At 40.9% G+C, this 15,242-nt stretch overlaps 1 long non-coding RNA gene and 1 pseudogene across 2 annotated transcripts; one reads left to right on the plus strand and one right to left on the minus strand.

The window, feature by feature from the left end:
* LOC106565725 (uncharacterized) lies at nucleotides 1–2,057 on the minus strand. Its single transcript, XR_001319724.3, has 2 exons — nucleotides 1,038–2,057; nucleotides 1–928 (listed from the first exon to the last, which is right to left on the minus strand). It is a non-coding gene; the product is annotated as an uncharacterized LOC106565725 (long non-coding RNA).
* A 118-nt stretch (nucleotides 2,058–2,175) lies between these two features.
* LOC106565724 (uncharacterized) lies at nucleotides 2,176–3,557 on the plus strand (annotated as a pseudogene). Its single transcript, XR_014379542.1, has 2 exons — nucleotides 2,176–2,899; nucleotides 3,022–3,557. The product of XR_014379542.1 is annotated as an uncharacterized LOC106565724 (transcript).
* The last annotated feature ends 11,685 nt before the right edge of the window (nucleotides 3,558–15,242 follow it).

Genomic DNA, 15,242 nt, shown 5'->3' on the forward strand with positions numbered 1-15,242 from the left:
TATATTATCAAAATATTTATTTAGTCTTTGAATGAAACATGTTAGGCACATTTGAAAACCCTTTAGGCACATTTGTGTATGTGTGAAGCCATTAATAAGTAATTGAAAACAAAATAAACAATATGCTTTAACAAGAAAATCATAGCATTTCCCATTAGTATAAAGGAAAGCAGGGTTCAAATTATACATTGACTCACATACCCTAAGAAAGTGGGATAAACCAATGGTCATATTTTCAATACTTCTACTTTATAACAAGAGTGGCCAGCACTCTGTAATTCAAACTCTGAGGACAAGTGTTTACAATCAGAGTAACCAACTCCGCTCTCTTTCAGGTAACATAGATCAACAAATTCATCCAAAGGTGACTTTCTCAGGGAAAGGATAGAGCAGTATAACTGCTTATAACAATGCATGCAATGCATTTCCAAATAATTTCTAGAGAATTTGCAACATACACAAAACTAAGCTTCACAAAATCATTGTACTTTTAGACAAAATGTATTATAAAAAAAATATTATTCATTTAGCTATGTCTCTCTGTCAGTTGCGATCCAATATCTGCCAATCAGTTGCAGTCCATGTCTATAGCAGCATCACAAGGGAATAGGCCACAGTTAATTACAGCAGGGTCTGTGAGCTCTGAATGGTAACCTCCACGTCCATGCATCTATCAGTTCATTGTTCGAAGCAGAGTGGTACAATGTCCTCCTCTGGAGCGGGAAAGAGACGCAGCATGTCCCTGGAATATTTGGAATAGCCGGTGGGTGACAGCAAGACCTTCTTGGGAGTGAAAAATGACACCGTTTTCTCCAGAATAGGAGATATGGGAGATGTAGGGATCCCGTTCTGTAGGTGTTCTCCAATAACTATCTTCAGTTTCTCCACACCGCTGCTGCACTTCCTCTCCAACAGAGAGAGTTTACATCTGAAAAACAAGACAAGACACTCATGAACATCTCTTCTCACACATAGGTTTTATTAATTTTGAACTCTTATGACCTAAAGTATTTCAGTGTAATTGATCATGAGCTTACCTAATGTGCTGATCTTTCACATTCATGCTGCCCTGAAGAGCAATGTCCAAGTAGGCAGGCATTTTCAGATGTTGGCCTTGGGTTTGCAGCTCGGAAATCAAGTACAAATGTTGATCTTTCTAGGTCTTGATGGTGGTCTGGAGTTTGTGTTCTGATAGCTCCTCTGTTCTGCTGTGTTGCTGCTGATCTTGGCTCAGCTGATGCTAAGAGAGTATTCGATAGTGAACTCTGCAACTCCACTCTGTATTTATGTGCCTCCTCTCGCGCTGTTTTATGCTCTGCAGCCAATCAGAGGGCTCTGAAGGTGGGACAATAGTCAGTGGGAATAATAGCTGATTCCGCACAGGACAGGTGGGATGTTAAGCCATATGCAAAAGAGGTTGGCCACGTTAGTCCCTGAGAACGTCTCTATATACCCATGTGTACTCAGAAAAAGACTGTTCCCATGTCAAGTTGTGACACAAATCAACAAAATGCAAATGTGACATATGCTAGGATCACAAGTCTTTTTCGTCCTACAGCAGCTAACTATCATTGCATTAGATCCCAAATCACATAATGACGATAAATGTGTGTAATAGCCATATTTCTGAAATGGCCTTTTCACAGGAACTTGGTCATGGCAAGAGTCTACTAGATCAGCTAATCAATCCTATTTGCTAATGGCCCCGATACATAAGCAACTTTTGGCGTATCCATAAAATGGTACATTTGTAAACTTTCTCTTCAATATATATGTTAAGCAGAAATATTTTAAAAATATTGTGCAATTCCTTAAAGTATTCCCAATCTGAGTTATCAGGGATACAGATGGTTTGTCTGTTGGTACTAGACTGCCCTATAAACCAATCTCTCTCCCAGCATGGCTGGCTGTGCATGGGAACAGCCAGTGGGTCTTTGTGAGAGCAGACACACTTCTATTATGTCTCGCGGCTCAGCAAGCTGCATTCAGAAGTGTGGGAAGCCGTGTGTCCCTGTTGCTCCCATCTCCAAAGAGAGGAGGGCGTGCGACTGGGGCACGCTCAGCGTTGTGCTGTAGAGCCAGCTGTGCTGTGGAGCTCAGAGGAGGAAAGTGTGCTGCCTGGGGCTCCTGGGAAACTTGAGCGAGTAGACAGACAGACAGACAGACAGCGACAGACAGACAGACAGACAGACAGACAGACCAGACAGACAGACAGACAGACAGACAGACAGACAGACAGACAGACAGACAGACAGACAGACAGACAGACAGACAGACAGACAGAAGTTCATCATTACCTCACAGCTGATGCACTCTGATGGAGTCACAATACCTGCGAGGTCATCAGCGAGAGACAGATCAGTCTGAAATGACTCCAATTTTTTAAATGTGAGTAGCCTACCAGCATTTTCATTTTATAATGTTGTTTTCCTATGCGTTTTAGAAACATGTGTTAATCTCACACGTGTAAATTGTGATGATGAGGGTGCACTCTGTCAGTATCATTGATCCCAACATCAGGCAGTAGATCTGGAGGTTACCGGTTTTGCAGATTCACACAACACTCTGTGAGACACTCTCTATCACCCCCCACCTCTCCACCTGTTTCATGAGACGTGACCATTATCCCCCAGCAATAAGAACACTGAGCATGTGGCAGCTCCACATTACTCATTGTCCTCCCAAGCTCACCCATTGGCAACAGACTGTGAGAAACTCCAACAAGTCCAAGACCCACACATTCGTATGCACATTATGGACTATATATAGGAGAGATGAAGTCAGTAGAACTCAGATTCTCTCAACACAGAGAACAGTACAGCACAGAGATCTAGTCATGGCACCTACAATCACTTCAGCTGTGGTCTACTCTAATGAGCACCTGACTCTGGCCAACAAGGTAAATTGAGTTACAAATAGTGTTACATTGTTTCAGTATTTGCTTCTAGAATACAGCCATTCTGTCAGCTCTGTTGTATTCCGAAAAATACTATTAATGACTCTCCTCTTCTCTTCTTGCAGATAAGAAAGCCAGTGGTTGAGAAGTTGCGCAGAGATCGTATCAACAACAGCATTGAGCAGATCAAGTCTCTCCTGGGTCCAGAGATCCTCAACCAGCAGTCAGACTCCAAGCTGGAGAAAGCCAACATCCTGGAGATGACAGCAACAGAACCAGTCAGTGAGCTCCTGCTCTGTAGCTGTCAATCAGGTTTACTCCAGGTGTGTCCAAGAGATTGTGCACTTCCTGACCAAGGATGAGGTGAAGACACAGACCCAGAGAAGACTGCTGAGCCGCTTCCAGAGCCTGCATCCATTCTCTGATAAGAACAGGAGGGAGAGTGACCTGCCTCAGTTCAGCTCCCAGCCCAGCACAGCATCAGCAAAGAGAAGCGTCCAGTCAACAGTGCTCTCTGGAGGCCCAGGTAGAGTCCTACAGACTGGAACTCCACTCTCAAACAAACTAAATGGACCATGTTGGTCTAGCATTAATGTGATGGACAGTGATCAGAGATCTTCTTCATATTCTGCTTGTGCAGGTTGTTTTAAAAGTTGTGTTTTGATTAAAAGTTGTCTTTATAATTGTACTGAAGTAAAAAAGGTTTTACAAAGAAAATGTCATGTTAATAACCTTTATGTTTGTGAAGCATATGTTGATTATGTTGACCATGTGCTTATTAATGATCAACATCAACTTCAATGGTCCTCCATGAGGACTTTTAACCCAAAATGGGTATTTAATCATATTTTTGTGATGGTCTATTACCGATCTGTTTAAAGGTCAACACGTATTCAAGAATAAGCAATTTAGTGACAACTTAATTTTTGTAGTGATATTGTCATATTAACATTATATTGAGCATATTCTATGAAGTATGTATCAGTATTAGTTAAACATTTGTTATTGATCAACTTGAGCTATAGAATCACTGATCCTCAATGAGGATTATTTACCCAAACTGGGAATTATACATGTAATTATCACTCTGTGATTAGAAATCAATGAACTGTTTAAAGATCAGACTTTATGGGTGAAAATGTTACTCACATTATTACTGGTGTGTATATTGTTAGAGGGGAGACATTTTTTTTCTCCTGACATGAAATCTTTATGATGTCTTTTATAAAGACAGTAAATGTGTATCCTATACTCTGTTAGAGTATCATATGTCTTGGAGATTGATCCAAGTTCTGGTTGTGATGTGTAATCACCTAAACTATTCACCTTATATTTAGGTGTTCAAGTCTATGTGACTCTTCGAGTCAATGTCAATCAATCCAAAAATAATGAAATAATTAGTTATTGTCCTTGATCTTTCCTTCTCTCTACTGTCATCAACATATTGACTGTAGAATACAACACAGAACGACTGTATAAGGTCATACTTACTTTTGCAATGATTTGTAATGAAGTTTTGGAAGATTAAAATATTGCATCTCAATCAAGTAATCTACAGTGGTCCAAGTAATAAGCAAGAACAGAAATAGTGCTGGCTTTATATGCTCCTAAAAACCAATGAGGAGATGGCACGTGGGTATATCGTCCTAAAAACCAATGAGGAGATGGGAGAGGCGGGACTTGCAGCCCTTCAAGCATAACAAATAGATCCAAGTTCTATTTTAGCACCTGGCTATGCAGATGCTCGTTGACGCACGAGACGCGAGCTGTGTGGTCAGCATGTAAGAAGAAAAGGCCCAGGGTGTGGACATGAAGCTACAGTTAGGGTTATGGTTATGGTTAGGGTTGAAACGGGGTGGGCATGAAGCTAGAGTTAGGCTTAGGGTTATGGTTAAAACGGGGTGTGGATATGAAGCTACAGTTAGGGTTAGGGTTATGGTTAGGGTTGAAACGGGGTGTGGACATGAAGCTAGAGTTATGGTTAGGGTTGAAACGGGGTGTGGACATGAAGCTGGAGTTATGGTTAGGGTTGAAACGGAGTGTGGACATGAAGCTGGAGTTATGGTTAGGGTTGAAACGGGGTGTAGACATGAAGCTGGAGTTATGGTTAGGGTTGAAACGGGGTGTGGACATGAAGCTGGAGTTATGGTTAGGGTTGAAACGGGGTGTGGACATGAAGCTGGAGTTATGGTTAGGGTTGAAACGGGGTGTAGACATGAAGCTGGAGTTATGGTTAGGGTTGAAACGGGGTGTGGACATGAAGCTGGAGTTATGGTTAGGGTTGAAACGGGGTGGGACATGAAGCTGGAGTTATGGTTAGGGTTGAAACGGGGTGTGGACATGAAGCTGGAGTTAGGGTTAGGGTTATGGTTAGGATTCAGACGGGGTGTGGACATGAAACTAGAGTTAGGGTTGTGTTTAGTGTTAGGATTCAGACGGGGTGTAGACATGAAGCTAGAGTTAGGGTTGTGTTTAGTGTTAGGATTCAGACGGGGTGTGGACATACAGTAAAACTAGGGTTAGGATTAAGGTTAGGGTTAAGTTGATGGCTAAAATCAACATGTCACTTGTCTCTCATTGATCCAATTTAGGTCAGAACCAAGACAAGTGCTACTCTATACTGCTGACTGTTCTTTAACTCAAATCATTTCCTCCAATCCAAGTTTTTCAGGGAACCTTCTCTAGTACCAGATGCTGTTTTGGTAATTGAAGCATATTTAATGGTTGCCTAGAAACTGGACTAAACTGAATACCTAATATGATGCATTATAATAAGGCACACTTCTATTGTTCCTCCATTGAGAGCAGTGAATGGAGAGAGTGTGGGAAACCAAGGAAAACTCACTCACAGACCCTCTTTGGGACAATAGACTCAGGCTTCTGTACCCTGTATGATGAGGGGTGGAAGGAATTTCACTCGTAAGGTTTCATCATTGAATTCTAGAAATGAATTATATCACAGATATAATGAATTATAAGGACAGCACAAGTATTTATTTTATTATGACAGGGTGTAAGAGGAATTCGGTAACAGATCAGGAAATACATTATATTACACTTTATACAAACATGCATACATTGTAGTAGTCCTGTGTAACTCAGTAGGTAGAGCATGGTGCTTGCAATGCCAGGGTTGTGGGTTCAAGACCTACAGGTGATCAGTACAAAAAAAAGTATGAAAATGTATCAACTCACTACTGTAAGTCACACTGGATAAGAGTGTCTGCTAAAATGTGAATCTTGTATTGAAGGTTATAAATCTTATATCTAAAACATATATGCCTGAAATATCTTCAGTATTCAGTCCAATCTTGACCATCTCTGAATGGCCATATGCTGTACAAGTCTATTTCATCCGATAGTCCAAATATTTGTATTTACTACATTCTTCATTTATGCATGTCAGATGTATTTATTTATTTTCTCCCCCAGGGGCTTAATGGGAACTGCTTGTGTAGAGATGAATTAGCATTTAACAAGGCACACTTCTGTTGTTAGGTGGAAGCTCTGTCAATGGGCAGAGTGTGGGAAAGCTCTGGAGAGCAGAGTCTCAGTCTAGTGTCATCATCATCATCAGTCCGACCAGAACCTGTCTGTCTGGGGAACACCCAGAACCACTGGGGAATAGCCACACTTATAGAAGGGAATTAAACAATAGCTGAATACATCAGTAGCTCCAGGGTTTAACTCTTTCTTTCTCCTTCTCTTCTGTCTTCCTTTGGGGTGGAAGCTGGATCAAGACACATGATATTAGATCTAAAACCAAATGTGTGTGCAACTGTGCATGAATGATTTAGAAATGTTAATTTGAATATTAAGCTTATGCAAGTTGTACATCTGAATGTAAACATATAAAGCAATTTGAACATAAATGTACAAATAAAATACAAAATCATTGTGGTTAAAATTAAATAATGTAGAAATGAACACTGATAAAGTACAGTATATGTCTTGCAGCACACTTTTAGGACAAAATCAAGTGTTCTACTGTTTCCCTCCAGAATCCAGATGGTCTGTGATGTCATACTCTGTCTATAGTACAACACAGAGCCAATAGCCGTCAGTGAGGGTTCACTGAGCAGTTTTTGTAGTGCATTGATAACAGCACACATGACTGTGGGAAACTCAGATCAGCTCTCTACTCACACTGACCAGTAACCTCAAGACAGAGGACACATCTGCTACCTCTGGACTCCAGAGTGCTTGACCATATAATTACTACTTCTGACTTTAGAGACCTCATGATATTGATACAATATCGAACCTGTGAACTTAACCACAAGCTATATTTCTCTGCATATAAACTTACTTAATATTTTTGAAAGACGTCATATTTGACTCAATAAATAAAAAAAATAGAATAAAAATGAAATTCATCAGGACAGAAAATTATAAATATTTTTTTATTTTCATCTATGACAAAATGTAAACCTATATAATATATAATTTTTGTCAGCTGTCACATTCATTGTGACATACTGTGATGTGTTTAAACACTATGCATTCAACAATGTCCTCATAGGTGGGGACTAAGTTACATTATACATTTAATGTAGAGGATCTGTGTCAGTCTCACACGTGTAAGTTGTGATGATGAGGGTGCACTCTGTCAGTATCATTGATCCCAACATCAGGCAGCAGATCTGGGGGTCACTAGTTTCCCAGATTCACACAACACTCTGTGAGTCACTCTCTATCACCCCCCACCTCTCCACCTGTTCCATGAGACGTGACCATTGTCCCCCAGCAATAAGAACACTGAGCATGTGGCAGCTCCACATTCCTCATTGTCCTCCCAAGCTCACCCATTGGCTACAGACTGTGAGAAATTCCAACAAGCCCAAGACCCACACATTCATATGCAGATTATGTACTATATGTAGGAGAGATGAAGCCAGTAGGAATCAGATTCACTCTACACGGAGACCTCTACAGCACAGAGATCTAGTCATGGCACCTACAATCACTTCAGCTGTGATCTACTCTAATGAGCACCTGACTCTGACCAACAAGGTAAATTGAAAAATAGAATTAAAGGAAATTCATCCAATTTGATTGATTATTTATTAGTTTCAATAATGCCATATTTCCGAATAAGATCAGCTCTTCTTGTAGTTAACAAAGCCAGGAGGCAGAGTTTCGTAGGAGGCATGACAGTTTTTTGTTGTTGCGGATGTCCCCGTTTTACATGTATGTTCAATTACATTTACATGATTTTTAGTCTGGTCCTGATATCAGTGATTCCAGGCATTAGGCCAAAACTTGGTACTGTCATCTAAGTTCTCTAAAAGTTTAGAGCAGCTGTGCCCCCCAAACTCAATAGCTTACGTGATGTGTCACTCTATGCTGCAATCAATGGATCAATTTTTTTATATATGGAGTGGCTGCATTGCCAAAAACATCTGACGCCTCTTCCCGATAGCAAAAAACGAACCATCTGCGCATGTGAAGGATTGTCTACTCTACAATGTTTTGCTCCCTCCGCAGCCACTTCCCCCTCCTGTGTGTGTGTGTGTGTGTGTGTGTGTGTGTGTGTGTGTGTGTGTGTGTGTGTGTGTGTGTGTGTGTGTGTGTGTGTGTGTGTGTGTGTGTGTGTGTGTGTGTGTGTGTGTGTGTGTGTGTGTGTGTGTGTGTGTGAGAGAGAGAGCTAGCTAAATGTTCATGACTAATTTAGTTTTGATAATTTTTTTATACAACGTTAATGCCATACTTCTACATATTTGGTGAAAAGTCACGCCAACCAAGCAACCACAGTAGCTAAGTTCAACTCTGTCCACATATACGATTGTCAGACTAGTGTACCACCATCTACATTGAGTCACTATCAGTTTCTATGCCTCTTTTGCTTAGCGAATATATTTCTAAAAGTGTGTATTGTGAGTATGAACATGCAGAATCAGCTAGTGGTGGTGTTTTCCTCCAGAATCCAGATGGTCTGTGATGTCATACTCTGTCTATAGTACAACACAGCCAATAGCCGTCACTAATGCTCCACTGAGCAGCTTTTGTAGTGCATTAATCATAGCACACATGACTCAGTGTGGTAAACTCAGATCAGCTCTCTACTCACACTGACCAGTAGCCCTAAGACAGAGGACACATTTGCTACCTCTGGAATAGTGTGCTTGCCCAAATAACTACCATTAGTTTAACCAAATAACTACTATTTCTGAGTTTAGATTGATATAATATCGAAGCTAAAAACTTAAACACTAACTGAACTAAAGAACAAGTTCTAATTCTCAGGATGTCCACTTACCTATACAATAAACAGTTAACTGGCAAAATAAAGGAAACACGAGTAAATGAGGGATACAAAGTGTATTGAAACCAGGTGCTTCCACACAGGTTTGGAATTAACATCCCATCATGCTTCAGTGACGAAGACTGCTCAACTTGCTGGTGTTTCACGATATGCCATGGGTGTCTCCCGATATGTTTCACGATATGCCATGGGTGTTTCCCGATATGTTTCACGATACGCCATGGGTGTTTCCCGATATGTTTCACGATATGCCATGGGTGTCTCAGTCACCAGATCTCATCCCAATTGAACTCTTGAAAGATTCTCTAGCAGCACCTGAGACAGCGTTTTCCACCACCATCAACAAAACATAAAATTATGGAATTTCTCGTGGAAGAATGGTGTCACATCCCTCCAGTAGAGTTCCAGACATTTGTAGAATCAATGCCAAGGTGCATTGAAGCTGTTCTGGTGGCTCATGGTGGCCCAAACCACTATTAAGACACTTTATGTTGGTGTTTTCTTAATTTTGGCAGTAACCTGTATATACTGTACATGTATACAGTATATGTCATTTAGGAGACGTTTTAATTCAAAGCAACCTACAGTCATGCCCACTGTCCTGGCGTTGCAACAGCCATGCTCTACCACACGTGTCAAACTCATTCCACGGAGGGTGGAGTGTCTGCAGGTTTTCGGCAGGGGCGGAGATCCCGGGGGGGGACGGGGGGGACACGACCCCCCCATCCTTGGAAAAATATGATTTGTCCCCCCCAATATATCACTGAAACATAACTATGTAATTTAAATAATATTAATAATACGCAATGAAAGCAATTGTGCTGATTATAGACACTTAATAGCGCGTTTTTAAGTTTCAAAAGATTGCGACCCCCCCCACCCTTTGCCTCACAATGTTTTGATCCACTGCCAGTTCCTTAGTTGGCAAGGTAACAGAGGGGTCGTATCTACTGTCTGAAAGGCACTCAATGAACATAACTGAAGTGAGGTTAATCCAGTCAATCGCGCACACACACGAGCTGAATATGCAGAGCTAGCGCGCAAATATTAACTATTAAGCTAGCTAGTACCTATTCCATTTATGTGGCCTCGTCAAAGATGGAATCTTTGCTATCGTCAATTTATTCCAAGATCAGCATGCAGATGATGTAAGTTAGTGCTTTAAAGTCCCTGCGATAAGGTTAGCGATAAACTGAAGTCCAAACTGAACAGAACTACACTCTCTTCTACCATTGTCTTAAATATATTTAATGGTCTCGTTGCAAAAGCTAAATTGTCGCAAGGGAACTTTTATTTATTTATTTTATTTCACCTTTATTTAACCCGGGTAGCAAAGATTATAGCAAACACCACTGAAACTGAATTGGTGCTTGCTAGCTTTGCAGATTCAGCTATTGATGGAAGCCAGCCAATATGAAACAAACTATTAAAATTACAAAAGGTTGCAGCATATGTTGTGTAAATGGTGAACTCATACAGCTGTCAACTCTTGTCATTTTAATCCGTTTCACATTTGCTAGCTACCTTTTAGATCGAAGCCCAAATAGAATGATAAAAGATAAGATGATAGAAGCCCGTCTCCTACTGTAAATAACCTACACACTGTGTGTGTGTGTAGCCAGCCAGCCAGCCAGGTAGAAAAATGGCAGAAAAATAAAAGACGGACATCAGAGTATTTTTCAGTACACCAAAACGCAAAGTAAGAACCCTAGTAGCCTAATATCTCAAAGACTAGTTGATAAAATGTTCATAAGAAAGAAATGAAATTCTAATGGAAATGTTTCACAATGATGTCATTAGGCAGAGCAGGCAACAGATGGCACACAGACAGCAGAGTTGGGGACAGATATGCAGGGACAGACTGGCAGAGACAGGGAGTCTCAGGTAAGTTTGTTGAGTCTTTGTTTGGCAACATTATGAAAGGTTCTCCATTTTTTTTACTTGTAAAATAGGAACATAATTGGAAAATGCCATGGATACCCCCACTCTCAACTTAAACTGGTGACTGAAATAAGATTTGTTAAAGGCAATGGTACTGCTGTTGTGATTAGTTGTGTAGTTTTGGGTACCGGTAGTTAGGAGTACGGCAAACACCTTATTTCTTTGGTTCCTCAATATACATTTACCATATAGGCTATGTGTTACAGCACTACTTTTGGTGTCCCCCTCAGGAATTGCTCTTGAGAAAATTTAATGCAATTGTCCCTTCCAAAGTTGATATCAGATTTTTGCCCCTGTTTTTCGGCTTCTCCCTTGTACTTGATTGATGAATTAAAGGCACTAATTAGTAAGGAACCCGATACATGGTTGTCAAGGGCTTAATTGAAAGGAAAAAACAAAACCTGCAGACACTAGGCCCTCCATGGAATGAGTTTGACACACCTGCTCTGCCAACTGAGCTACAAGCAGAGTTTCCCAACATTTTCCTCAGGGACCACCAGATGCGCCAATTCAGGGCTACCAAAAATATGTGAAACATCTTTTGGTCCCCCAAAGAGAGGGTTGGGAAGTACTGCTTACCCATTAGTTTAGACTAAAACGCTTAACATTTTAGCTATAGAGGGACATCCTTGAGGCTACTCTGTAGAGATGAATGAATTCCACCCTAGTCTGACCACAGGGAGTTGTGCCATCACATTACAGGCCTGCCGAGCCGTTTGAAAGCATCCTGTTTCTTATGAGTGCAATGCCCTTGGTTTCCCCTGGCTCAATTTGACTTTGTAATGAATTACTTAGATATTCATCAGCGTCAGGCACTACAATGAAAGTTATGCAGACATCATGATGTTTGTTTAGTATGATATTTACATCTAATTAAAGCCTGATCATCTGAAATAATATCTTACAGTACGTATTGTTACCATTGTCATCAAGAACCCCAATCATTAAATGTGCTGATGTACCCGGTGGACACATCAGTGAATTAACAAGAAAGTCAGGATCAATATTCACAAATCACTCTTTCTATTATCTTTTAGGCTAAAGCATAGCACATAGACCTAATAGTTATATTGTTTCCCAAGTATCCAAAATAATTATTAAGAAATAACTGATTAAAGTTGTTACATTTGTGAAATTTTGGACTTCTTTAAAGGGACAATCTGCAGTTACTACATCCATTTTAGACTTGTGATATGTACTCATTGATTCTTGCAGAATATAACTTATAAATGCCTCATGAGCTTAGTTCAACTGTTGCACCCCACCAGAACCCAAAATATAAGCTTGTTTTACTCCAATGTTTGTAAACAGTTAATGTAAACATACACTATATAGGCTCAAAACATGGCTAAAACGATAATTTTGATAGCTCTGTCTATGACATTGGGAGTGGTTGCATTTCTCCAGCCCTGTCCCTCAGCTTTTTACCTAAACAGGGGCAGGGACTCACTTTGTTATTGCTTCAACTACTGATTGCCCCTTTAATAAACTAGAACGATACCTTGCAGTGTGTTCTGAAAAATGTGTATAGTATTTAGATTAAGAATACAATTGATATACATAAAAAATAGAAACATAAATATCTTAAAAAGTAGCCTTTTTGACTTTTTATCTAAAGATACAGTGAGAGAAAAAAGTATTTGATCCCCTGCTGATTTTGTACGTTTGCCCACTGACAAAGAAATGATCCGTCTATAATTTTAATGGTAGGTTTATTTGAACAGTGAGAGACAGAATAACAACAAAAAAATCCAGAAAAACACATGTCAAAAATGTTATAAATTGATTTGCATTTTAATGAGGGAAATAAGTATTTGACCCCCTCTCAATCAGAAAGATTTATGGCTCCCAGGTGTCTTTTATACAGGTAATGAGCTGAGATTAGGAGCATACTCTTAAAGGGAGTGCTCCTAATCTCAGTTTGTTACCTGTATAAAAGACACCTGTCCACAGAAGCAATCAATCAATCAGATTCCAAACTCTCCACCATGGCCAAGACCAAAGAGCTCTCCAAGGATGTCAGGGACAAAATTGTAGACCTACACAAGGCTGGAATGGGCTACAAGACCATCGCCAAGCAGCTTGATGAGAAGGTGACAACAGTTGGTGCGATCATTCGCAAATGGAAGAAACACAAAAGAACTGTCAATCTCCCCCAGCATGGGGCTCCATGCAAGATCTCACCTCGTGGAGTTGCAATGATCATGAGAACGGTGAGGAATCAGCCCAGAACTACACGGGGGGATCTTGTCAATGATCTCAAGGCAGCTGGGACCATAGTCACCAGGACAACAATTGGTAACACACTACTCCATGAAGGACTGAAATCCTGCAGCGCCCGCAAGGTCCCCCTGCTCAAGAAAGCACATATATATGCCCGTCTGAAGTTTGCCAATGAACATCTGAATGATTCAGAGGACAACTGGGTGAAAGTGTTGTGGTCAGATGAGACCAAAATGGAGCTCTTTGGCAACTCAACTCTCTTTGGCAACTCAACTCGCCGTGTTTGGAGGAGGAGGAATGCTGCCTATGACTCCAAGAACACCATCCCCACCGTCAAACATGGAGGTGGAAACATTATGCTTTGGGGGTGTTTTTCTGCTAAGGGGACAGGACAACTTCACCGCATCAAAGGAACGATGGACGGGGCCATGTACCGTCAAATCCTGGGTGAGAACCTCCTTCTCTCAGCCAGGGCATTGAAAATGGGTCGTGGAAGGGTATTCCAGCATGATAATGACCCAAAACACACGGCCAAGGCAACAAAGGAGTGGCTCAAGAAGAAGCACATTAAGGTCCTGGAGTGGCCTAGCCAGTCTCCAGACCTTAATCCCATAGAAAATCTGTGGAGGGAGCTGAAGGTTCGAGTTGCCAAACGTCAGCCTCGAAACTTTAATGACTTGGAGAAGATCTGCAAAGAGGAGTGGGACAAAATCCCTCCTGAGATGTGTGCAAACCTGGTGGCCAACTACAAGAAACGTCTGACCTATGTGATTGCCAACAAGGGTTTTGCCACCAAGTACTAAGTTATGTTTTGCAGAGGGGTCAAATACTTATTTCCCTCATTAAAATGCAAATCAATTTATAACATTTTTGACATGCATTTTTCTGGATTTATTTGTTGTTATTCTGTCTCTCACTGTTCAAATAAACCTACCATAAAAATTATAGACTGATCATTTCTTTGTCAGTGGGCAAACGTACAAAATCAGCAGGGGATCAAATACTTTTTTCCCTCACTGTATGACCCATTTTATACATAGCTTATCACTGCCAAATGGGGTTCATAACTAAAATCAAGAAAGTGGGGTAAGCATCAATTTTTCCCCATTCAAAGCAGTTCAACTTGCCCTAATTTCAAGCAATAACACACATAGTGTTAACCAGATTATATCTCCCATCCAAATGTTGTGAATTAATATGTATTCATGTCATAGTCACCAGTGAACTCCATTACACTCAAGTCAAAAAAATACTTAAACCAGTGAATGCTAGAGATTGCTAACTATGCTACCAGTCTGTCTTAATGAGTGTTTGCATGCTAATAGCACACCAGTAAACTAAAATGTCAGTTTTTAAGGGGTATGCAGTTGGCTGATTACGATATTAACCAAATTCCCAGCAAATAAGAAAACAGTCCTGGTATTTAGTTTAAGAGAATGAATGTGATTTAACAACGCAACCTTGGGGATAATTTGAATGGTAGACTGAGGGATTTGTACATCCATACCCCGGTACGACAGACATGACAGCAGTGAAACATCACGCCGTGATAAGGTATAGTCCTAGGTTAAACTTTTTGTGTTCACTCCGTAATGTCCTCCATGTTTGATGTGAGGTGACTGGGTTCCTCACGAAAGGCAAGTGGCCATGCCTCTGTATGTATCCCTCTAAGAGCGCACAGGCCGAATTTCCCGCGAAATCGTACACGGCCAATGGAATTTCAGCTGTGGCCACAAAGGCCAGACCAATGACGTATATAAACCCTGGATGCATCCTACCTGATGCAAAACCCCGCCCACAACTAACCTAGCAACATTCAAAGCTGCACTAATTGGTCAGCGAGATTCTTCCAAGCTCAGTTGGTAGAGCATGGTGTTTGCAACACCAGGGTTGTGGGTTCGATTCCCACGGGGGGCC

Source organism: Salmo salar, chromosome 12 (assembly GCF_965601325.2).
Source record: "Salmo salar chromosome 12, fSalSal1, whole genome shotgun sequence".
Taxonomy (NCBI): Eukaryota; Metazoa; Chordata; class Actinopteri; order Salmoniformes; family Salmonidae; genus Salmo; species Salmo salar.